This window comes from Oncorhynchus clarkii, chromosome 1 (genome assembly GCF_045791955.1).
Source record: "Oncorhynchus clarkii lewisi isolate Uvic-CL-2024 chromosome 1, UVic_Ocla_1.0, whole genome shotgun sequence".
Classification (NCBI taxonomy): domain Eukaryota; kingdom Metazoa; phylum Chordata; class Actinopteri; order Salmoniformes; family Salmonidae; genus Oncorhynchus; species Oncorhynchus clarkii.
The window spans coordinates 4,838,365-4,862,787 of NC_092147.1; the positions used below are offsets into that span (position 1 = coordinate 4,838,365).

Sequence of the window (24,423 nt, forward strand, 5' to 3'; positions counted from 1 at the left end):
TAGGAGAACACAGGAGATATAGGAGAATACCCCTGAACATGGCAGTTAACCCACTGTTCCTAGTCTGTTATTGAAATTAAGATTTTGTTCTTAACTGACTTGCCTAGTTAAATAATGGTAAAATAAAATTGACATGCCTGTAGCATATTGATAAACCTGCAGCATATTGATAAACCTGTAGCATATTGATAAACCTGTAGCATATTGATAAGCCTGTAGCATATTGATAAACCTGTAGCATATTGACATGCCTGTAGCATATTGATAAACCTGTAGCATATTGATAAACCTATAGCATATTGATTTTTTTTTTAATTTTATTTCACCTTTATTTAACCAGGTAGGCCAGTTGAGAACAAGTTCTCATTTGCAACTGCGACCTGGCCAAGATAAGGCATAGCAGTGTGAACAGACAACACAGAGTTACACATGGAGTAAACAATTAACAAGTCAATAACACAGTAGAAAAAAGGGGAGTCTATATATACATTGTGTGCAAAAGGCATGAGAAGGTAGGCAAATAATTACAATTATGCAGATTAACACTGGAGTGATAAATGATCAGATGGTTATGTACAGGTAGAGATTGGTGTGCAAAAGAGCAGAAAAATAAAAATAAATAAATAAAAACAGTATGGGGATGAGGTAGGTGAAAATGGGTGGGCTATTTACCAATAGACTATGTACAGCTGCAGCGATCGGTTAGCTGCTCGGATAGCAGATGTTTGAAGTTGGTGAGGGAGATAAAAGTCTCCAACTTCAGCGATTTTTGCAATTCGTTCCAGTCACAGGCAGCAGAGAACTGGAACGAAAGGCGGCCAAATGAGGTGTTGGCTTTAGGGATGATCAGTGAGATACACCTGCTGGAGCGCGTGCTACGGATGGGTGTTGCCATCGTAACCAGTGAACTGAGATAAGGCGGAGCTTTACCTAGCATGGACTTGTAGATGACCTGGAGCCAGTGGGTCTGGCGACGAATATGTAGCGAGGGCCAGCCGACTAGAGCATACAAGTCGCAGTGGTGGGTGGTATAAGGTGCTTTGGTGACAAAACGGATGGCACTGTGATAAACTGCATCCAGTTTGCTGAGTAGAGTGTTGGAAGCAATTTTGTAGATGACGTCGCCGAAGTCGAGGATCGGTAGGATAGTCAGTTTTACTAGGGTAAGTTTGGCGGCGTGAGTGAAGGAGGCTTTGTTGCGGAATAGAAAGCCGACTCTTGATTTGATTTTCGATTGGAGATGTTTGATATGGGTCTGGAAGGAGAGTTTAGAGTCTAGCCAGACACCTAGGTACTTATAGATGTCCACATATTCAAGGTCGGAACCATCCAGGGTGGTGATGCTGGTCAGGCGTGCGGGTGCAGGCAGCGAACGGTTGAAAAGCATGCATTTGGTTTTACTAGCGTTTAAGAGCAGTTGGAGGCCACGGAAGGAGTGCTGTATGGCATTGAAGCTCGTTTGGAGGTTAGATAGCACAGTGTCCAAGGACGGGCCGGAAGTATATAGAATGGTGTCGTCTGCGTAGAGGTGGATCAGGGAATCGCCCGCAGCATGAGAAACATCATTGATATATACAGAGAAAAGAGTCGGCCCGAGAATTGAACCCTGTGGCACCCCCATAGAGACTGCCAGAGGACCGGACAGCATGCCCTCCGATTTGACACACTGAACTCTGTCTGCAAAGTAATTGGTGAACCAGGCAAGGCAGTCATCCGAAAAACCGAGGCTACTGAGTCTGCCGATTAGAATACGGTGATTGACAGAGTCGAAAGCCTTGGCAAGGTCTATGAAGACGGCTGCACAGTACTGTCTTTTATCGATGGCGGTTATGATATCGTTTAGTACCTTGAGCGTGGCTGAGGTACACCCGTGACCGGCTCGGAAACCAGATTGCACAGCGGAGAAGGTACGGTGGGATTCAAGATGGTCAGTGACCTGTTTGTTGACTTGGCTTTCGAAGACCTTAGATAGGCAGGGCAGGATGGATATAGGTCTGTAACAGTTTGGGTCCAGGGTGTCGCCCCCTTTGAAGAGGGGGATGACTGCGGCAGCTTTCCAATCCTTGGGGATCTCAGACGATATGAAAGAGAGGTTGAACAGGCTGGTAATAGGGGTTGCGACAATGGCGGCGGATAGTTTCAGGAATAGAGGGTCCAGATTGTCCAGCCCAGCTGATTTGTACGGGTCCAGGTTTTGCAGCTCTTTCAGGACATCTGCTATCTGGATTTGGGTAAAGGAGAACCTGGAGAGGCTTGGGCGAGTAGCTGCGGGGGGGGGGGGGAGCTGTTGTCCGAGGTTGGAGTAGCCAGGCGGAAGGCATGGCCAGCCGTTGAGAAATGCTTGTTGAAGTTTTCGATAATCATGGATTTATCGGTGGTGACCATGTTACCTAGTCTCAGTGCAGTGGGCAGCTGGGAGGAGGTGCTCTTGTTCTCCATGGACTTCACAGTGTCCCAGAACTTTTTGGAGTTGGAGCTACAGGATGCAAACTTCTGCCTGAAGAAGTTGGCTTTAGCTTTCCTGACTGACTGTGTGTATTGGTTCCTGACTTCCCTGAACAGTTGCATATCGCGGGGACTATTCGATGTTAGCGCAGTCCGCCACAGGATGTTTTTGTGCTGGTCGAGGGCAGTCAGGTCTGGAGTGATCCAGGGGCTATATCTGTTCTTAGTTCTGCATTTTTTGAACGGAGCATGCTTATCTAAAATGGTGAGGAAGTTACTTTTAAAGAAAGACCAGGCATCCTCAACTGACGGGATGAGGTCAATGTCCTTCCAGGATACCCGGGCCAGGTCGATTAGAAAGGCCTGCTCACAGAAGTGTTTTAGGGAGCGTTTGACAGTGATGAGGGGTGGTCGTTTGACTGCGGCTCCGTAGCGGATACAGGCAATGAGGCAGTGATCGCTGAGATCCTGGTTGTAGACAGCGGAGGTGTATTTGGAGGGCCAGTTGGTCAGGATGACGTCAATGAGGGTGCCCTTGTTTACAGAGTTAGGGTTGTACCTGGTGGGTTCCTTGATGATTTGAGTGAGATTGAGGGCATCTAGCTTAGATTGTAGGACTGCCGGGGTGTTAAGCATATCCCAGTTTAGGTCACCTAACAGAACAAACTCTGAAGCTAGATGGGGGGCGATCAATTCACAAATGGTGTCCAGGGCACAGCTGGGAGCTGAGGGGGGTCGGTAGCAGGCGGCAACAGTGAGAGACTTATTTCTGGAGAGAGTAATTTTCAAAATTAGTAGTTCGAACTGTTTGGGTATGGACCTGGAGAGTATGACATTACTTTGCAGGCTATCTCTGCAGTAGACTGCAACTCCTCCCCCTTTGGCAGTTCTATCTTGACGGAAGATGTTATAGTTGGGTATGGAAATCTCAGAATTTTTGGTGGCCTTCCTGAGCCAGGATTCAGACACGGCAAGGACATCAGGGTTAGCAGAGTGTGCTAGAGCAGTGAGTAAGACACACTTAGGGAGGAGGCTTCTGATGTTGACATGCATGAAACCAAGGCTTTTTCGATCACAGAAGTCAACAAATGAGGGTGCCTGGGGACATGCAGGGCCTGGGTTTACCTCCACATCACCCGCGGAACAGAGAAGGAGTAGTATGAGGGTGCGGCTGAAGGCTATCAAAACTGGTCGCCTAGGGCGTTGGGGACAGAGAATAAGAGGAGCAGGTTTTGAATTGATAAACCTGTAGCATATTGATAAACCTGTAGCATATTGGTAAACCTGTAGCATATTGATAAACCTGTAGCATATTGATAAGCCTGTAGCATATTGATAAACCTGTAGCATATTGATAAACCTGTAGCATATTGATAAGCCTGTAGCATATTGATAAACCTGTAGCATATTGATAAACCTGTAGCATATTGATAAACCTGTAGCATATTGATAAGCCTGTAGCATATTGATAAACCTGTAGCATATTGATAAACCTGTAGCATATTGATAAACCTGTAGCATATTGATAAACCTGTAGCATATTGATAAGCCTGTAGCATATTGATAAACCTGTAGCATATTGATAAACCTGTAGCATATTGATACACCTGTAGCATATTGATAAACCTGTAGCACATTGATAAACCTGTAGCATATTGATAAACCTGTAGCATATTGATAAACCTGTAGCATATTGATAAGCCTGTAGCATATTGAACACTAATGACTGATGGTGTAAAAACTGCTTTGTCACACCAGACCAGGGTGTGTTTCCTATATCCTGAATGGCTAATGACCCAAAGACCCAAAGGCCCATGGGGTGCCTTGAATAGGTCTACTGATAAGGGCATACAGTACATGGCATTCAATATACACTATATATACAAAAGTATGTGGACACCCCTTCAAATGAGTGGATTCGGCAATATCAGCCACACCCATTGCTGAAAGGTGTATAAAATCGAGCACACAGCCATGCGATCTCCATAGACAAACATTGACAATAGAATGACCCGTACCGAAGAGCCCAGTGACTTTATGATCTTGTGGCTGAATTGAAAGAAAATCTCCAAAAAGGCCTTCCCAGAAGGGAGTCTGTCATAGCGGCATGATTAAGGCCCTTGATTCTGGAATGAGATTGTCGACGAGCTGTAGCATATTGATAAACCTGTAGCATATTGACATGCCTGTAGCATATTGTAAACCTGTAGCATATTGATAAACCTGTAGCATATTGATAAACCTGTAGCATATTGACATGCCTGTAGCATATTGATAAACCTGTAGCATATTGATAAACCTGTAGCATATTGATAAGCCTGTAGCATATTGATAAACCTGTAGCATATTGATAAACCTGTAGCATATTGATAAACCTGTAGCATATTGATAAACCTGTAGCATATTGATAAACCTGTAGCATATTGATAAACCTGTAGCATATTGATAAACCTGTAGCATATTGACATGCCTGTAGCATATTGATAAGCCTGTAGCATATTGATAAACCTGTAGCATATTGATAAACCTGTAGCATATTGACATGCCTGTAGCATATTGATAAACCTGTAGCATATTGATAAACCTGTAGCATATTGATAAGCCTGTAGCATATTGATAAACCTGTAGCATATTGATAAACCTGTAGCATATTGATAAACCTGTAGCATATTGATAAACCTGTAGCATATTGATAAACCTGTAGCATATTGATAAGCCTGTAGCATATTGATAAACCTGTAGCATATTGATAAACCTGTAGCATATTGATAAACCTGTAGCATATTGATAAACCTGTAGCATATTGATAAACCTGTAGCATATTGATAAACCTGTAGCATATTGATAAACCTGTAGCATATTGACATGCCTGTAGCATATTGATAAGCCTGTAGCATATTGATAAACCTGTAGCATATTGATAAACCTGTAGCATATTGACATGCCTGTAGCATATTGATAAACCTGTAGCATATTGATAAACCTGTAGCATATTGATAAGCCTGTAGCATATTGATAAACCTGTAGCATATTGATAAACCTGTAGCATATTGATAAACCTGTAGCATATTGATAAACCTGTAGCATATTGATAAACCTGTAGCATATTGATAAACCTGTAGCATATTGATAAACCTGTAGCATATTGACATGCCTGTAGCATATTGATAAGCCTGTAGCATATTGATAAACCTGTAGCATATTGGTAAGCCTGTAGCATATTGATAAACCTGTAGCATATTGATAAACCTGTAGCACATTGATAAACCTGTAGCATATTGATAAACCTGTAGCATATTGATAAACCTGTAGCATATTGATAAGCCTGTAGCATATTGATAAACCTGTAGCATATTGATAAACCTGTAGCATATTGATACACCTGTAGCATATTGATAAACCTGTAGCACATTGATAAACCTGTAGCATATTGATAAACCTGTAGCATATTGATAAACCTGTAGCATATTGATAAGCCTGTAGCATATTGAACACTAATGACTGATGGTGTAAAAACTGCTTTGTCACACCAGACCAGGGTGTGTTTCCTGTATCCTGAATGGCTAATGACCCAAAGACCCAAAGGCCCATAGGGTGCCTTGAATAGGTCTACTGATAAGGGCATACAGTACATGGCATTCAATATACACTATATATACAAAAGTATGTGGACACCCCTTCAAATGAGTGGATTCGGCAATATCAGCCACACCCATTGCTGAAAGGTGTATAAAATCGAGCACACAGCCATGCGATCTCCATAGACAAACATTGACAATAGAATGACCCGTACCGAAGAGCCCAGTGACTTTATGATCTTGTGGCTGAATTGAAAGAAAATCTCCAAAAAGGCCTTCCCAGAAGGGAGTCTGTCATAGCGGCATGATTAAGGCCCTTGATTCTGGAATGAGATTGTCGACGAGCAGGTGTCCACATACTTTTGATCATGTAGCATCATGTACCATTTCAACCAGTTCCCAATGGTAAATCATTACCATAACCAATTGTAACCTGGGACTATAACGATTTGACTGAGTATGGTACTAAAAAGCTGTAATGAATCATTTGAATCAGTTCTCACAAATAGGCCCACGAACAGTCCCACTCCCATGACGTTGTGATTTGGAATCGTAGGTCTGCCGCCCAAAATGAGAGCAAGTAGCATCTACTGTATGTCATATAATGTTAACCCCAAAATATTCCATGTAGACCTACCAGTAGTAAGACCTCTCAGTCTATAGTATTAAGACCTCTCAGTCTATAGTAGTACGACCTCCATGTAGACCTACCAGTAGTACGACCTCTCACAGTCTATAGTAGTACGACCTCTCACAGTCTATAGTAGTACTACTTCCATGTAGACCTACCAGTAGTACGACCTCTCACAGTCTATAGTAGTACGACCTCCATGTAGACCTACCAGTAGTACGACCTCTCACAGTCTATAGTAGTACGTTCCTCCATGTAGACCTACCAGGAGTAGAGTACGACCTCTCACAGTCTATAGTAGTACGACCTCTCACAGTCTATAGTAGTATGACCTCCATGTAGACCTAGCAGTAGCCCTGGACATATACGTGAGCTGGTGTGAATTGAGAAATCAATTCAGATTGCTTTGGTGAAATGGCATAGATTTCATTGCAACGGTAAAATACAGAACAATTCTGATGTGTTTTGTAGGCTGGCCGACATGCACCAGTCCAACATTATGTTTCAGCTTGGCCCATCAAACTATAAAAGGTAGAATAGAAGGTAACGGATACTGTTTAGAAAAATGTCATTGACATAATGTCAACCTGTGGTTACGGAAGTGATAACACCAGAGAAGCCGGTGTTTGGAAGATGTATTGACACGGGTATTGTTAGGCCTAAGACTAAATCTAAGGTTGCTACCCGAGCCGACTGGTTGTTAGTTCTATCGGTTTCGGTTGCTAGAGACTGCGACCGAGTCGTTCAGTATTTTGGTTCTGTATCTATGGACACGACTCAGTCGTTCAGTATGTTGGTTCTGTATCTATGGACACGACTCAGTCGTTAAGTATGTTGGTTCTGTATCTATGGAAGTGACTCAGTCGTTCAGTATGCTGGTTCTGTATCTATGGAAGCGACTCAGTCGTTCAGTATGTTGGTTCTGTATCTATGGAAGCGACTCAGTCGTTCAGTATGTTGGTTCTGTATCTATGGACACGACTCAGTCGTTCAGTATGTTGGTTCTGTATCTATGGACACGACTCAGTCGTTAAGTATGTTGGTTCTGTATCTATGGAAGTGACTCAGTCGTTCAGTATGCTGGTTCTGTATCTATGGAAGCGACTCAGTCGTTCAGTATGTTGGTTCTGTATCTATGGACACGACTCAGTCGTTCAGTATGTTGGTTCTGTATCTATGGAAGCGACTCAGTCGTTCAGTATGTTGGTTCTGTATCTATGGACACGACTCAGTCGTTCAGTATGTTGGTTCTGTATCTATGGACACGACTCAGTCGTTCAGTATGTTGGTTCTGTATCTATGGAAGCGACTCAGTCGTTCAGTATGTTGGTTCTGTATCTATGGACACGACTCAGTCGTTAAGTATGTTGGTTCTGTATCTATGGACACGACTCAGTCGTTCAGTATGTTGGTTCTGTATCTATGGACACGACTCAGTCGTTAAGTATGTTGGTTCTGTATCTATGGACACGACTCAGTCGTTCAGTATGTTGGTTCTGTATCTATGGACACGACTCAGTCGTTGGTTCTAAATGTTCTATTGCCATACTGGCTGGCAACGTTCTTATCCCTTGCTTGCTAGCTAACTACGGCTAATTTACAGCAAAGTAGCTGCATTTGCATTTGTTGAAGCTGTTTTATAGTGACATATATTTGGATACATCCATAACAATGAGCTAATGAGGCGCGATTTCACCTGGCATAGAAACTGTGCTCACTCGTCAAGAATGTTGTTCAGAGGAGCTAGCCAACAACACAGCTACCACAATCACTTCAAACTGAATGTAAAAAGACTGCAAACTAACTGCACTTCCGTTTAATTTGGCCTGTTTTCTATTGACATTTCTTTGTATGTATCCATCAAAAAATAATGTTGATTCATGATTTCGAATGGCTGAGAAAAACGGCCTGCCTGAGTCGTCCCGACACATTCATTACGTATTAATGCTCATGTCTGATGTCCCAAAACTCCCCGAGACCCTCGGATAGTGGGGTCTGCAATTATCAACGGCAACCCGAGAGCAATTAGGGTTAAATGCCTTTCTCAAGTGTAATTAGGGTTAAATGCCCTGCTCAAGAACAATTAGGGTTAAATGCCTTGCTCAAGAACAATTAGGGTTAAATGCCTTGCTCAAGTGCGACAGATTTCTCACCTTACGAACTAGAGACCTCTTGACAACTCTTCCAACGCTCTAACCGAGTGGGTTACCTGCCCCTCTACCTTATTACAGGTATGGGCTGGCTTTTAGGCATAATCTGACATGAGAACGCATCTGACCACCATTTGTTGGGAGAGAGACTGTAATTACGAGGATATAAGAGTTGTGTGAAATAAGACGCAGGTGAACGGGACGTGCATCATGGGAATTTATCACGATCTAATGTTAGCCTATAATTTACTCCCCACGTCATTTGTTTTTTTTAATATCATAAGCTACAACATATGCCTGTAGTTTAGACGTAGGCTGTCTTTTGAAACGGACATTTCAGGATAATTCAACGTGTAGGGCTATTACATTGTCCCAGGCACAATTCAATTGTAACGTTATGAAAAAATAAAAAAGGCAAATTCTAAATGAGGTTGTCAACTGATGTTGCTGACTTGCCTACCTCCTGAATGACATTCTTATTGTCAACCAGCTCAACATTATACTACAAAAGGACAATAAATAGGGAAAATAGAGAAAATGATCTATTATATTTAAGCCCCTAGTTTTCCATCCATCCTACATGGTCTGAGCTGACAGCTCCTCTATAGCCGCACCCCATCACAATCCTTCCCTTCCCAGCCCCGGGAGACGCAACGCCAAACAAACACTGCCCCATGAATACGGCATTAGCACCAGAACAATGGATCCTACCTCTTTAATGCCCCGTCCGGTTTAAGAAGCTTGTTTGCTCTGCTCTCCTCTTCTGTTAATTGTCTGTCTTCCAGCTCTGGCTCTGTCTCTCTTTCTCTCTCTCTCTCTCTCTGTCTGTCTGACTGTCACAGACCAGCTGCCAGCCCACTTCCCTTGTTTTCTCCCTTCCTCCCTCCAAGCGGGAAGAAGACTCAAGGTAGAAAGAACATCACGACCGCTAGAGGGTATATTACAGTATAGCCTAGAAACCCTGCTATAGCCTGGGGTCCAGGGAGGGTTTGATAAAACAAGAAGGGTTTTGCGTTGATTGCTGGGAAACAAAATGTCTCTGTTCTGTTGACTGCCTGCCTGCTGCCTACAGGAAGGATGCTGAACTGTTCTCTAGCCTGGTGATGTCATCACTGAGGGAGGTAGCAGCATCAATGCAGCAGAGAGAGAGAGAGAGAGAGAGAGAGAGAGAGAGAGGGGAAAGGGAGGAGGAGGGGAGGGCTGAACCTCGGGCAGAGAGAAACAGCCAATAATGCCCTTGAATTGAATTGAAACAGAGAGAGCGAGAGCGAGAAAGAGAGAGAGATGGGGAAAGGGTGGGGGGAGGGCTGAGCACTGGGCAGAGAGAGAGAGAGAGAGAGAGAGAGAGAGAGAGAGAGAGAGAGAGAGACAGGGGAAGGGAGGGGAGGGCTGAGCACTGGGTCGAGAGAGAGTGAGAGATAAATAATAAGAGAGAGAGAGAGGGGGAGGGCTGAGCACTGGGCAGAGAGAGAGAGAGACAGAGAGAGAGAGAGAGAGACAGAGAGAGAGAGAGAGAGAGAGAGAGAGAGAGAGAGAGAGAGAGACAGAGAGAGAGAGAGAGAGAGAGAGAGAGAGACAGAGAGAGAGAGAGAGAGAGAGAGAGAGAGAAAGAATAAGAGAGAGAAAGAGAGAGAGAAAGAGAGAGAGAGGGGGGAAGGGAGGGGAGGGGTAAGCATACTGTCTGGCAACGTTCATCCCTCGCTAACCAACTAGGGCTAACTTACAGTCACGTCAAACCGTGCAGACAGAATAACAAGCTAGTCAACAACACAGCTTCAAACTGGAGCTGGAATGACAGCAAACTACTTTCACTTCGTTTCGTTAGACCTTTTTTCAATTGGAATTTATTTGCATATGTCCATATAAATGATGCTGAGTCATGATTTCGACTGGCTGAGAAACGCTGCCTGTCTGTCTGTCTGTCTGTCTGTTTGCCTGTCTGTCTGTCTGTCTGTCTGTCTGTCTGTCTGTCTGTCTGTCTGTCTGTCTATCTCGTCCCGACTCCCGACATGCTCATTACTACGGGACAGCTGGACATCGAACTAAACTAAATGTTAGTCTTAAAGAAACGCGAGGTAATGTCTAGATGCTTTTTATGGTGGAGATCAAGTTTATAAATTGCCTGGCTGGGCTGATGAGACAGTGGATTGCAGCAGTCAGATGGAACAGAGTGAATAGACATTTTAACGTCAGCCGGTGGTAACTTGTCGAATAGACACCGGCTGGAAAGCGGTTTAAACCAATCAGCATTCAGGATTAGTCCTCACCCATTGTATAATTCTGTATGACATCTAGCTATAGTATTGTATACGGACATATCAAGACAGATTTACACATCTCGGCACCCAGAACCAATCAGCTACTCTCTCTACAGTTAATTGTAATGTTAAGGCCGTCGCTAGAGACGAATCACTAATATAAAGACAGAGGGAAAGTGAATTCCTAACGACGAAAACATTTATTTACAGCATTAATGTCCTGGACATTTTGATCTGCATGGTGAATTAATCCCCTTTTTTATAGGCCAAGCCTGAGACATCAAGCTGAGAAGACACAGTACCAGCACAAAGCAGAGCTCTGTACCATGGAAATACCCCGTGAATGTTATCAGGCCTGGTTAGTTGGTTGGGACACCACCAAGTTGTTTAGAGGGACCTGCCAGAAGAGGACTGGTCCACCCCTCAGAGCCTGGTTCCTCTCTAGGTTTCTTCGTAGGTTCCTGCATTTCTAGGGAGTTTTTCCTAGCCACCGTGCTTCTACACCTGCATTGCATGCTATTTTGGGGCTTTTAGGCTGGGTTTCTGTACAGCACTTTGAAATATCAGCTGATGTAAAACGGGCTTTGTAAATACATTTGATTTAAATTGGTCAGTTGGTAGCTGTTACAAGCTTTGTTTTTATCCATTTATATTGTGAGGTTGGACGTTAGCACGTTAGCGCATTGGGCGTCACCGATTGGTGTCACCTCGTTAGTCAGTATGTGTTACACCTGTGCTGGTTTGTCATCTCGTTAGTCGGAAGGTGTTTCACCTGTGCTGGCCCAAGGGATATTTTAGAGTGGCTGGCCCAGGTGATATTCAAGAGTGGCTGGCCCAGGTGATATTTTAGAGTGGCTGGCCCAGGTGATATTTAAGAGTGGCTGGCCCAGGGGATATTTAAGAGTGGCTGGCCCAGGGGATATTTTAGAGTGGCTGGCTACAGGTGATATTTTAGAGTGGCTGGCACAGGTGATATTTAAGAGTGGCTGGCCCAGGGGATATTTACAGAGTGGCTGGCCCAGGTGATATTTACAGAGTGGCTGGCCCAGGTGATATGTTAGAGTGGCTGGCCCAGGTGATATTTTAGAGTGGCTGACCCAGGGGATATTTACAGAGTGGCTGGCCCAGGTGATATTTTAGAGTGGCTGGCCCAGGTGATATTTTAGAGTGGCTGGCCCAGGTGATATGTTAGAGTGGCTGGCCCAGGGGATATTTACAGAGTGGCTGGCCCAGGGGATATGTTAGAGTGGCTGGCTCAGGGGATATTTTATAGTGGCCAGGAGATATTTTAGAGTGGCTGGCCTAGGTGATAAGTTAGAGTGGCCAGGGGATATTTTAGAGTGGCTGGCCCAGGGGATATTTACAGAGTGGCTGGCCCAGGGGATATTTACAGAGTGGCTGGCCCAGGCGATATTTAAGAGTGGCTGGCCCAGGGGATATTTTAGAGTGGCTGGCCCAGGTGATATTTAAGAGTGGCTGGCCCAGGTGATATGTTAGAGTGGCTGGCCCAGGGGATATTTTAGAGTGGCTGGCCCAGGGGATATTTACAGAGTGGCTGGCCCTGGTGATATTTTAGAGTGGCTGGCCCAGGGGATATTTACAGAGTGGCTGGCCCAGGGGATATTTACTGAGTGGCTGGCCCAGGTGATATGTTAGAGTAGCTGGCCCAGGGGATATTTACAGAGTGGCTGGCCCAGGGGATATTTACTGAGTGGCTGGCCCAGGTGATATGTTAGAGTAGCTGGCCCAGGGGATATTTACAGAGTGGCTGGCCCAGGGGATATTTACAGGGTGGCTGGCCCAGGTGATATTTACTGAGTGGCTGGCCCAGGTGATATGTTAGAGTAGCTGGCCCAGGTGATATGTTAGAGTAGCTGGCCCAGGGGATATTTACAGAGTGGCTGGCCCAGGGGATATTTACTGAGTGGCTGGCCCAGGTGATATGTTAGAGTAGCTGGCCCAGGGGATATTTACAGAGTGGCTGGCCCAGGGGATATTTACAGAGTGGCTGGCCCAGGTGTATTTTAGATAGGCACCCTATTCCCTATACAGTGCTCTACTTTAGACCAGGCCCCATTTGGGATGCAACTTATATCCAACCCACAAAATGTGAGAGAAAATCTAGTACTTTTCAGTAAATCCCAATGCAAGACACCCACGTAATACTCTCTCAATGGTAAGGATTGGAGAATACAGCGCAGTGAGACATGATGAACACAGCTCTTCTTGTTAAGTCAGCTTTGGCTTAGCTGTGGCTTTGCTGTGGCTTAGCTGTGGCTTAGCTTTGGCTTAGCTGTAGCTTAGCTTTGGCTAAGCTGTGGTTTAGCTGTGGCTTAGCTGTGGCTTAGCTTTGGCTTAGCTTTGATTTAGCTTTGGTTTAGCTGTGGCTTAGCTTTGGCTTAGCTTTGATTTAGCTTTGGCTTAGCTGTGGCTTAGCTGTGGCTTAGCTTTGGCTTAGCTTTGGCTTAGCTTTGGCTTAGCTTTGGCTTAGCTGTGGCTTAGCTTTGGCTTAGCTGTGGGTTAGCTGTGGCTTAGCTTTGGCTTAGCTTTGGCTTAGTTTTGGCTTAGCATTGCAAGGGGTTGAAAGTATTTTCTCAACAAGGAAATGACTTAGGAAAAATAGAGGTAATATTATTGTTTGATCATAATTCCAAATTTGTAACACATAATTGGAGTACAACATTATGTTGGCATATTTACAGACTATGGGCTCTATGTCCAGCTGGCTCCATGTCCAGCTGGCTCCATGTTCATCTGGCTCTATGTCCATCTGGCTCTATGTCCAGCTGGCTCCATGTCCAGCTGGCTCCATGTTCATCTGGCTCTATGTCCATCTGGCTCTATGTTCATCTGGCTCTACGTTCAGCTGGCTCTATGTTCAGCTGGCTCTATGTTCATCTGGCTCTATGTTCATCTGGCTCTATGTCCAGCTGGCTCTATGTCCAGCTGGCTCTATGTTCAGCTGGCTCTATGTTCTTCTGGCTCTATGTTCAGCTGGCTCTATGTTCTTCTGGCTCTATGTTCAGCTTGCTCCATGTTCAGCTTGCTCTATGTTCATCTGGCTCTATGTTCATCTGGCTCTATGTTCATCTGGCTCTATGTTCATCTGGCTCTATGTTCATCTGGCTCTATGTTCAGCTGGCTCTATGTTCATCTGGCTCTATGTTCATCTGGCTCTATGTTCAGCTGGCTCTATGTCCAGCTGGCTCTATGTTCATTGGCTACATGTTCAGCTCACTAACCTGCCTATACTGACAGGGTTGTCCTCTTCTCCTCTCCTATTCTCACCCTGGGCTCTATGTCCAGCTGGCTCTATGTTCGGCTAGCGCTAAGGAGGCACAGGTGTCAAACGCACATTACTTTGCAATTTTGTCATGTAAAAACCGGCGTTTTCCAGCCCTTACATCATGTTTGGCAATTTACCTGCCTAACATCAGCTGCACTGAGGTGGGAGGGGTGGAAATATTGGAGGTGTGTCCAATAGTGTGGAGGTGTGTCCAATAGTGTGGAGGTATGGCCAATATGCCAATTTCAGTCAGTGCAACTAGGGACATTTTGGACCGACTAAAATCTGGTCTTAGTGGTAACACAGTTAGTTATGTGGCATTGAGTTTGCCAGCGGAGGAGCACACAGAATCCTTACGTACCAATGTTTTATTAAAATATCACGAGTAGAAAACAGTCAACAGACATTCATCTTTTTTTTAAATTTAAATTGGACATTATTTCTGTCCAGTTTCTTTCAAACGTTTGTGAACTCATTACGTGTGACGCCCACTGCATGAAAGGTGTCAGTGACCGTAGGAGGAAGCCGGTCTAGGAACATCAAGTTATTTAAAAAGACTGAATATTGTTTTTCATTGATCATTTTGTAAAAAAAAAAATACACCTTCCACTTTCCTCTGCTGGACCCAACTGTCAAGTCTCAGGAACTCCAACCTCTGTCCGTGGAGATGAATCCAGTCTCAGGAACTCCAACCTCTGTCCGTGGAGCTGAATCCAGTCTCAGGAACTCCAACCTCTGTCCGTGGAGCTGAATCCAGTCTCAGGAACTCCAACCTCTGTCCGTGGAGCTGAATCCAGTCTCAGGAACTCCAACCTCTGTCCGTGGAGCTGAATCCAGTCTCAGGAACTCCAACCTCTGTCCGTGGAGCTGAATCCAGTCTCAGGAACTCCAAACTCTGTCCGTGGAGATGAATCCAGTCTCAGGAACTCCAACCTCTGTCCGTGGAGCTGAATCCAGTCTCAGGAACTCCAACCTCTGTCCGTGGAGCTGAATCCAGTCTCAGGAACTCCAACCTCTGTCCGTGGAGCTGAATCCAGTCTCAGGAACTCCAACCTCTGTCCGTGGAGCTGAATCCAGTCTCAGGAACTCCAACCTCTGTCCGTGGAGCTGAATCCAGTCTCAGGAACTCCAACCTCTGTCCGTGGAGATGAATCCAGTCTCAGGAACTCCAACCTCTGTCCGTGGAGATGAATCCAGTCTCAGGAACTCCAACCTCTGTCCATGGAGATGAATCCTGTCTCAGGAACTCCAACCTCTGTCCGTGGAGATGAATCCAGTCTCAGGAACTCCAACCTCTGTCCGTGGAGCTGAATCCAGTCTCAGGAACTCCAACCTCTGTCCGTGGAGCTGAATCCAGTCTCAGGAACTCCAACCTCTGTCCGTGGAGCTGAATCCAGTCTCAGGAACTCCAACCTCTGTCCGTGGAGCTGAATCCAGTCTCAGGAACTCCAACCTCTGTCCGTGGAGCTGAATCCAGTCTCAGGAACTCCAACCTCTGTCCGTGGAGCTGAATCTAGTCTCAGGAACTCCAACCTCTGTCCGTGGAGATGAATCCACTTGTAGCTTTATTTGCCATGTTGTTTGTTTGTTTACCTTTCACGTTGCAAAAAAGTATGTAAACCCTTTGGAATTACCTGGATTTTTGCATAAATTAGTCATAAAATTTGATCTGCTCTTCATCTTAGTCACAACAATAGACAAACGTAGTGTGCTTAAACTAATAACACACCAATTATTGTATTTGTCTTGTCTATACTGAATACATCATTTAAACAGTGTAGTTTGGAAAAAGTATGTGAACCCCCTAGACTAATGACTTCTCCAAAAGCTAATTGAAGTCAGGAGTCAGCTAACCTGGAGTCCAATCAATGAGACGAGATTGGAGATGTTGGTTAGAGCTGCCCAGCCCTATAAAAAACACTCGTAAAATGTGAATTTGCTATTCACAAGAAGCATTGCCTGATGTGAACCATGCCTCGAACAAAAGAGATCTCAAAAGACCTAAGATGAAGAATTGTTGACTTGCATAAAGCTGGAAATAAAGCTGGAAATGGTTACAACAGTATCTCTAAAAGCCTTGATGTTCATCACGCCACAGTAAGACAAATTGTCTATAAATGGAGAAAGTTCAGCACTGTTGCTACTCTCCCTAGGAGTGGCTGTCCTGTAAAGACGACTGCAAGAGCACTTCTTAATGAGGTTAAGAAGAATCCTAGAGTGTCACCTAAAGACTTATAGAAATCTCTGGAACATGCTAACATCTCTGTTGACGAGTCTACGATACGTAAAACACTAAACATTGCTGCCCGTCTGAAGTTTGCCAAAGAGTACCTGGATTTTCCACAGCGCTTCTGGCTAAATATTCTGTGGACAGATTAAACTAAAGATGAGTTGTTTGGAAGGAACACACAACACTATGTGTGGAGAAAAAAAGGCACAGCACACCAATATCAAAACCTCATACCAACTGTAATCTATAGTAGAAGGAGTATCATGGTTTTGGGCTGCTTGGCTGCCTCAGGGCCTGGACAGCTTGCTATCATCGACGGAAAAATGAATTCCTAAGTTTATCAAGACATTTTGCAGGAGAATGAATCTCAACAGAAGTTGGGTGATGCAACAGGACAACGACCCAAATCACAGAAGTAAATCAACAACAGAATGGCTTCAACAGAAGAAAGTACGCCTTCTGGAGTGGCCCAGTCAGAGTCCTGACAACCCGATTTTTAAAAAACTGTGGCATGACCTCAACCTCCTAAGAATATTGCTGAACTGAAACAGTTTGACCGTTGTGCAGGTCTGATCCACATCTACAGAAAATGTTTGCTTGAGGTTATTGCTGCCAAAGGAGGGTCAACCAGTTATTAAATCCAAAGGTTCCCATACTTTTCCCACCCTGCACTGTGAAAGTTTACACGGTGTGTTCAATAAAGACATGAAAACGTATCATTGTTTGTGTGTTATTAGTTTAAGCAGACTGTGTTTGTCTATTGTTGTGACCTAGATGAAGACAGATCTAATTGTATGACCAATTTATGCAGAAAAAAAAGGTTCAAAGGGTACCTTTTCTTGCCACTGTAGGTCGTCTGGTAGGCTCGTGTCACTGGGCAGCTCGCGGCTGGGTTTCCCTTTGTCATCCATGGTAGTTTGTATGCCCTGCCACATCCGACGAGCGTCAGGTGTAATAGGATTTGATCTTTGTCGAATATAGACGCTTTGCCTGTTTGATAGTTTGTATGCCCTGCCACATCCGACGAGCGTCAGGTGTAATAGGATTTGATCTTTGTCGAATATAGACGCTTTGCCTGTTTGATAGTTTGTATGCCCTGCCACATCCGACGAGCGTCAGAGCTGGTGTAATAGGATTCGATCTTTGTCGAATATAGACGCTTTGATGGTTTGTTGTAGGGCATTATTAGTTGAAGCACACAGTTGTTTGTCCTTTGTTGTGACTTAAGACGAAGATCAGATCAAATGTTACGGCCAATCTATGCAGGCAATCCAGGTAATTCCAAAGGGTTCACATACGTTTTCACGCCGCTGTATATCTGGGAGTAGTATAACGCTGACTGGACATTCCCCATTTCTCTTCACATTGGATCTTTTTCCAACTCCCGTGAAAAGTTTGAATGTGAGTAAGAATCCTCCGTACTCTACGTTGTCTTAGGCCTAATGTTATATTCCCACGGACACCAGGAGCAACGATGGTGTCTGTAACTGTATTTAGACATTTAGCCTATTTAAAACCAGTTGTTGTTTTGTTCTATTAGAATTTTGATTTAAATCATTCACTGACTTTTTAGGTCTTACCAATAGTGAATTTAATATTGCTTAGTGACAACGTTTGACATGTCCATGGCTCAGACATAATGCATTTTACCGAAGGCCTATATTTCAGCGTCAATGCTATGTTAACTGTCACGTCGTGACCATAGAAAGCCTTTATTTTCTGTGGTGGAGTAGGTCAGGGCGTGACTGGGGGCTGTTCTATTTGATTATTTCTATGTGTAGTCTAGTTTTTGTATTTCTATGTTGGCCTGGTATGGTTCCCAATCAGAGGCAGCTGTCTATCATTGTCTCAGATTGGGGATCATATTTAGGCAGCCTTTTCCCACCTGTTGTTTGTGGGATCTTGTTTTTGTATTGTTGCTTTTGAGCCCTACAAGGCTGTACGTTCATTTGTTTGTTTATTTTTATTGTTTTGTTACTGGTTCACATTTAAATAAAATATGATGAACCCAAATCGCGTTACAGTTAACAATAGTTTTCCATCATGAAGCGTCATGTAGTTTCTGTTCCAAAACATATTCAACATATTTACATGAGCAAATATGGGAAAGGTTTACATTTTGTTATGTTTTTCTGTAGGATATTTACCAAAACAATGGGCTATAACGGACTAACATTTGAATTGGAGTCGATGACAATGTAATACATGAAAGACGATAAACCACAACTTAAAGCAATCCACATATTTAACCATGGATCACGTTCTGATTGGCCAGTGAGGGGGTCAAACCTTGACACACCTTCAACTTGTTTATTCATCAAAACTCAACCTTTTCACACCGCATCCAGCTACTGCGCCCATAATTCCGGTTGTGAAAATAGCAGACCCCCAAACCTACAGTATAGCATTACAGCCTGCGCTTAGATTTAGCATTGTGTGTTCATTAAAATAGAACACAAAATGTAGAAAGTTAGCACCTGTCTACGTAGTCAACATTAAATAATTATATTGATATTGTAAAAATGACCTCATGTCTTTCTCTAATGTCTCTTGGATAACTGATCAAATCCATATGTTGAATAAATACAGCAGTGTTGTATAGGCCTGGCTGAGTCTAGGCCTGGCTGAGTCTAGGCCTGGCTGAGTCTAGGCCTGGCTGACTCTAGGCCTGGCTGACTCTAGGCCTGGCTGAGTCTAGGCCTGGCTGAGTCTAGGTCTGGCTGACTCTAGGCCTGGCTGAGTCTAGGTCTGGCTGAGTCTAGGCCTGGCTGACTCTAGGTCTGGCTGACTCTAGGCCTGGCTGACACTAGGCCTGGCTGAGTCTAGGCCTGGCTGAGTCTAGGCCTGGCTGAGTCAAGGCCTGGCTGAGTCTAGGCCTGGCTGAGTCTAGGTCTGGCTGACTCTAGGCCTGGCTGACTCTAGGCCTGGCTGACTCTAGGCCTGGCTGAGTCTAGGCCTGGCTGAGTCTAGGCCTGGCTGAGTCTAGGCCTGGCTGACTCTAGGCCTGGCTGACTCTAGGCCTGGCTGAGTCTAGGCCTGGCTGACTCTAGGCCTGGCTGACTCTAGGTCTGGCTGAGTCTAGGCCTGGCTGAGTCTATGCCTGGCTGAGTCTTGGCCTGGCTGAGTCTAGGCCTGGCTGACTCTAGGCTTGGCTGAGTCTAGGCCTGGCTGAGTCTAGGAATGGCTAAAGTCTATTGTAATGTTAGCTCCATAATAATGGCTAGCGGATAGGATGTACTGTATAGTGTCTAGCTGGCCGCTCTGGAAGGTACCATGCTAGGGCAGGCAGGGAGAGGCCACTCAGGTTTCAACTCGCCTGTAACTGAATGACATTGTGTTTTCTGACCTTGCCTCAGTCCAGATCAGACACGCTAACTAGCTACTGTTAGCCAGTTGCTCTCTTCCTCCCTGCTCTCTCTCCCTCTCTCGCCCTACCTGCTCACTCCCTCTCTCTTGCCCTCCCTGCTCTCTCTGCTCCTTTCTCTCTTTCTCTCTCTCTCTCTCCCCCTCCTTGTTGACTCTCCTCTATCTCCATCTCACTCCCTTCAGCTCCCACTCCCTCTCTCTCACTCCCTCCATCTCCCTCTCTCGCTCTCTTTCTCTAGTACCTCACCTTCATCTCTGCCCTCCCTCACACTCTCTCTCTCTCGCTCTGACTCACTCTGTCACTCTCTGGCTCACTCTGCAATAGCTTTCATTAATATTAAAACGATAATGTATCATGGTCTAGCTCTCAGAGCCGTACTGCCATCAGCTAATCCAGTGAATATTATAAAGTAGAGCAGTAGAAAAGCGTATAGCAGCAGTCCTTATGACTCACATAAACACCCATCAGATAAAGGAATATCATGTTACAGAGGCAGAGGTAAAGTGATATGGTATCCTCTCCTCTCCGTTCCTCTCCCCTCCTACTCTCTCCTCCTCTCCTTTCCGTTCCATTCCTCTCCCCTCCTACTCTCTCCTCCTCTCCTCTCTGTTCCATTACTCTCCCATCCTACTCTCACCTCCTCCACTCTCTCCTCTCCCCTCCTACTCTCTCCTCCTCTACTCTCTCTCTTCTCTTCTCCTCTCCTCTCTCTTCTCCTCTCCGTTCCATTCCTCTCCCCTCCTACTCTCTCCTCCTCTCCTCTCTCTTCTCCTCTCCGTTCCATTCCTCTCCCATCCTATTCTCACCTCTACTCTCTCCTCTCCCCTCCTACTCTCTCCTCTACTCTCTCTCTTCTCTTCTCCTCTCCTCTACTCTGTCTTCTCCTCTCCGTTCCATTTCTCTCCCATCCTACTCTCACCTCCTCTCCTCTCTCTCCTCTCTATTCCATTCCTCTCCCCTCCTACTCTCTCCTCCTCTCCTTTCTCTTCTCCTCTCCTCTACTCTGTCTTCTCCTTTTCATTCCATTCCATTCCTCTCCCCTCCTCTACTCTCTCCTCTCCCCTCCTACTCTCCTCTCTCTCCTCTCCTCTCCTCTCCCTCTCTCTCTCTCGCTCTCTCTCCACTCCTCTCTCTCTCCACTCCTCTCCTCTCTCTCTCCACTCCTCTCTCTCTCTCCACTCCTCTCTCTCTCTCTCCACTCCTCTCTCTCTCGCTCCACTCCTCTCTCTCTCTCTCTACTCCTCTCTCTCTCTCTCTCCACTCCTCTCTCTCTCTCTCTCTCTCTCTCTCTCTCTTTCACATCTCAATTTAGTGTCACTGTGGCTTGAATAATTTATTGGTAGAATGAGTTGTTGCTGCTAGGTCAGTGTCTGACGTACACTCTTGTGAGACGCTATACTCTTAGAAATAAAAGGGTTCTACCTGGAACCAAAGGGGTTCTACCTGGAACGAAAAGGGTTCTACCTAGAACCAAAAGGGCTCTACATGGAACCAAAAGGGTTCTACCTGGAACCAAAAGGGTTCTACCTAGAACCTAAAAGGGTTCTTCGACTGTCTCCGTATGAGTACCCTTTGAAGAACCCTTTTAGGTTCCAGAGGGTTCTACATGGAAGCAAAAACGGTTCTTTCCACTTGGAAACAAAAAGGGTTCTCCTATGGGGACAGCCGAAGAACCCGTACGGAACTCTTTTTCTAAGAGTTTACCTACTACCTGTGCTCTCCTCTCAGCCCCATGGGAAAGGATATCAAACCTTTAATATTACACAAAATCACTGCATAATCATTAAAGACACATAGATGTTTATTAGAGTCATGAACAAGGTGAGTTTCTTCACTGCACATGTACAGTATCTGATTTATACACTTGAATAGATAAATATAAAACCTCAAAGCTAGCTCCCTTATACACTTGATAAGCATCCAGGTTGTATCACATCCGGCCGTGATTGGGAGTCCCATAGGGAGGCGCACAATTGGCCCAGTGTCGTCCGGGTTTGGCCGGAGTAGGTAGTCATTGTAAATACGAATTTGTTCATAACTAACTTGCCAAGTTAAATAAAGGTATATTTAAAAAAATATATATTACACCGGCCTAAGGTAGGCCTGTGGTAATGGATCCTGGGTCGACAGTGAGTGCAGTGAGGAGTAGGAAGGTTCTGTGTTGAGGTACTGAGATACGGCCTGCTAGTGCTGCTGACTGTGAGCTAGGCTCTGTATGGCTCTCTGGTTCTGTGGCTCACGTGCAACATACTCCCCCTGTTGGAGAGAAAAGATACTGATTTGCCATTCAGTGTATGTATTCATACATCAGCCATTTGTAGTTCATTCTAGGACTATATTGTGCCACGTGAAAAATAAATAGCCTATTAAAGAGGTTATTTCAAAAATCCTTAACCATTTTAACTCAATTACACTGTAATAACATTTGTAATAAACTATCTATAACATTACTGATGTAGCATTACTCTGATGGTAGGTACCATTAACGTGTATAAATATATCTATAACGTATATTTGTTACTGTCAGGTGCTGGATGTGGACGACAACCTGGTGATGCCTGTTAACGTGAACTGGCAGATCCATGTAAAAAGGAGCCGGGCCGGGCCACGAGGGAGGGTTTCTGGACTGCTGCTGCACGGTGGGGGTCACCACCATAGTGGACATGTCTCTGTAAGAACATGAAACAGCCTGTCCCAATTCGCTCCCTACCCCTAACCCCCCCCCCCCCCCCCCCCCCGGTGAAACACCAGAAACAGCTTTTTCACCCTGAAATCTAGAGCCATAATCATTATGCTTAATTCCTTGTAAAAAAAAAAAAATGCATATTTTTCAGCATACCTCTTGATCGGTCTGTATCCTCCTGACTGGTGAAGCTAAATATACTTTTCTGCATCTCTGCTGAAATGTGTGTTAAAAGATTGTAAAGGGAAAATGAGTCTCATATTCAGTACATGCAGGCTTTTCTAACGTCTACCAATCTTGCCAGCTGGCATCCCAGCTAAGATAAGAGTAGCTAGCATGTCTAACTATCTTGATTGATAGACTGAGGGGACATGTGCCTCTGTTTCCCCCTATGGGCATGACACCTCTGATGGCGGAAGCTTCTCCGGTTATACTTTATCCATACCCTTTCAGATCTGCAAACATCGAGGACTTAGGGCCAATGAGGCTGACTGAGTCCCCTTTCCCACATAATCCACATACAGGGGTTAGGGGTTGGAGATAAGGGGGACATGGGGAAAGAGGGGTAAACAGATTGCCTAACTTTTAAATCTGCCTGTCACCATGACTCAGCAAGCCTACCTTTTCAACCTGCCTGTCATCATGACTCAGTAAGCCTACCTTTTAAACCTGCCTGTCACCATGACTCAGCAAGCCTACCTTTTCAACCTGCCTGTCATCATGACTCAGTAAGCCTACCTTTTAAACCTGCCTGTCATCATGACTCAGCAAGCCTACCTTTTCAACCTGCCTGTAATCATGACTCAGCAAGCCTACCTTTTAAACCTGCCTGTCATCATGACTCAGCAAGCCTACCTTTTCAACCTGCCTGTAATCATGACTCAGCAAGCCTACCTTTTAAACCTGCCTGTCATCATGACTCAGCAAGCCTACCTTTTAAACCTGCCTGTAATCATGACTCAGTAAGCCTACCTTTTAAACCTGCCTGTCATCATGACTGAGCAAGCCTACCTTTTAAACCTGCCTGTCATCATGACTCAGTAAGCCTACCTTTTAAACCTGCCTGTAATCATGACTCAGCAAGCCTACCTTTTAAACCTGCCTGTCATCATGACTCAGCAAGCCTACCTTTTAAACCTGCCTGTAATCATGACTCAGCAAGCCTACCTTTTAAACCTGCCTGTCATCATGACTCAGCAAGCCTACCTTTTAAACCTGCCCATCACAACGACTCAGTAAGCCTACCTTTTAAACCTGCCCATCACAACGACTCAGTAAGCCTACTCCTGTGGCATCCTGGTTTCAGATCTATTTTGGGGTACACACAGAGCTACTGTATCACTCACATTGTTGAAGGAAAGTCCAAAATGGATGCAGACAGTATTAGTATACTCAGACAGTATACTCAGACAGTATACTCAGACAGTATCCTCAGGAGATCAGTATTTCAGTAAGACCAAATAGAGAGCCCGTTTAGGATACAGAGCCTTCAGAAAGTATTCACACCCCTTGACTCTTTTCCACATTTTGTTGTGTTACAGCCTGAATTTAAAATCGATTACATTTAGATGTTTTTTTGTGTCATTGTCCTACACACAACACCCCATAATTTCAAAGTGGAATTATGTGTATTTACAAAATATATATACAAATTCATTACAAATGAAAAGCTGAAATGTCTTGAGTCGTTAAGTATTCAACCTCTTTGTTTATGTCAAGCCCAAATAAGTTCAGGAGTAAAAATGTGCTTAACAAGTCACATCATAAGTTGCATGGAGTTACTCTGTCCAATAAT

The 24,423-nt window shown here is 44.7% G+C and overlaps 1 protein-coding gene across 1 annotated transcript in view; it reads right to left on the minus strand.

The window, feature by feature from the left end:
* LOC139416564 (kinesin-like protein KIF1A) overlaps positions 1–9,603 on the minus strand; it is a 146,445-nt gene extending 136,842 nt beyond the window's left edge. The window contains exon 1 of the mRNA XM_071165380.1: positions 9,516–9,603. The gene's annotated coding sequence lies outside the window, so the exon portion shown is untranslated. The remainder of the gene's footprint in view (positions 1–9,515) is intronic.
* Between the last annotated feature and the right edge of the window lie 14,820 nt (positions 9,604–24,423).